The following is a 1,935-nucleotide window of genomic DNA, read 5'->3' as shown; positions in this document are numbered from 1 at the left end:
AGTTTTGCAAAGGAGATGAGACCCTTGAAGATGAAAATGCAGTGACCAGCCATCGGCAGTTGACAACAACCAACTGAGAACAATTAAAGTTGCTGAAGAACTCAATGCCAACTGCTCTATGGTTGTTTGGCATTTGAAACAAATTGGAAAGGTGAAAAAGCTCAAAAAGTGGGTGCCTCATGAGCTGACTGCAAATCAAAAAATCATCTTTTTGAAGTGTCATCGTCTCTTATCCTATGCAACAGTGAACCATTTCCTAATCAGATTATGACATGCAATGAAAAGTGAGTTTTATACAACTGGCAATGACCAGGTCAGTAGTTGGACCAAGAAGAAACTCCAAAGCTCTTCCCAAAGCCAAACTTGCAACAAAAAAGTCACTGTTTGGTGGCCCGCTGCTGATCTGGTCCACTACAGTTTTCTGAATCCTGGCAAAACCATTATATGTGAGAAGTATGCTCAGCAAATCAGTGAGATGCACCAAAAGCTACAACACCTGCAGCCGTCATTGGTCAACAGAAAGGGCCCAGTTCTTTTCCACGACGATGCCCGACAGCATGTCACACCACCAACACTTCAAAAGTTGAATGAATTGGGCTATGAAGTTTTACTTCACCTGCCATTATTCACCTGACATCTCACCAACCGACTACCACTTCTTCAAGCCTCTTGACAACATTTTGCAACATTTTGCATAACCAGCAGGAGGCAGAAAATGCTTTCCAAGAGTTTATTGAATCCTGAGGTGTGGGTTTTTACACTATAGGAATAAACAAACTTATTTCTAATTGGCAAAAATGTGTTGAATGTAATGGTTCCTATTTTGATTAATAAAGATGTGTTTGAGCCTAGCTATAATGATTTAAAATTCATGGTCCAAAATTGCAATTACGTTTGCACCAACCTAATGTAAGCACACCCTCAATTAAAGGACTAGCCCTCACCAACTCCTATATTTTCAGCTGATTCCTACAGAAGATGGCAGAGCCCTGCTCCAAACCATGACAATTCAGCTTTGACATGGTCCTATCGATGTCAAGTTGGTTTTGCAGATTTTAATAAAATGGCTGAGAAAAGCACTAGGTCATTTACACTGCACCTACTGTATGCTGGGCGCTGTTGGAGCCGGACTGTGTGAACAAGATCCGCATCCTCCAGCTGTACTCCAGCTCATGGTTCTTCACTGACCCCTCCAGGCCAAGGCAGAGAGTCCAAAATTGTCCCCATTTTACAAAAGAAACATCTGACACGCACACCAGGTGACCCAGAATACAAAAGTCGAAAAGCGTGAAAGTCACTCAGTCGTGTCCGACTCTTTGCAACCCCATGACCTACACAGTCCATGGAATTCTCCAGGCCAGAATACTGGAGTGGGCAGCCTTTCCCTTCTCCAGGGGATCTTCCCAACCCAGGGTTCGAACCCAGGTCTCCCACATTGCAGGTAGATTCTTTACCAGCTGAGCCACAAGGGAAGCCCCAAAATAAGGGATGCATCACGAATTTGAGTGTCATCCTTGTGCAGGTGCCATGCTAACCTTCTCTGTATCATCCAATTTTAGTATATGTGCTGCCGAAGAGAGTACACGAGGGTTGAAGGTGGATGACAACTCAGATCTCCTTTGTCAGAGCATGAAGTTTCCACTTTGTTAAAACACAAGACAGTTTTTCCAAACCCTCCACTATTCACTTGGTCTGACATGCTTAGTGATTGATTGCAACCCTGCCCCAGACTCAGCTTGGAGTACCTGGGAAGGACAGACAGGGAGCTCATTCCCTCTCCTTAAAGAGTCTGTGCTCTAGGGGACCACAGAGGCTGTGGGCTCCCCAGCCGATCCAGGCACAGTGATGGAGTACATGAAGTGCCCTTCAGTGCAGAAGCTCAGACCTAGGACAGTCTGGAGATGGACCCTCCATTCATGATGTCAAGCCGCTGTG

General features: G+C 45.0%; 1 non-coding gene across 1 annotated transcript; it reads right to left on the bottom strand.

Moving 5' to 3' along the window:
• Positions 1 to 1,477: 1,477 nt before the first annotated feature.
• LOC120879729 lies at positions 1,478 to 1,583 on the bottom strand. The gene has a single exon (XR_005724874.1). It is a non-coding gene; the product is annotated as a U6 spliceosomal RNA (small nuclear RNA).
• Between the last annotated feature and the right edge of the window lie 352 nt (positions 1,584 to 1,935).

Source organism: Oryx dammah, unplaced genomic scaffold (genome assembly GCF_014754425.2).
Source record: "Oryx dammah isolate SB20612 unplaced genomic scaffold, SCBI_Odam_1.1 HiC_scaffold_20, whole genome shotgun sequence".
Taxonomy (NCBI): Eukaryota; Metazoa; Chordata; class Mammalia; order Artiodactyla; family Bovidae; genus Oryx; species Oryx dammah.
This window is presented reverse-complemented; position numbering and strand designations above follow the sequence as displayed.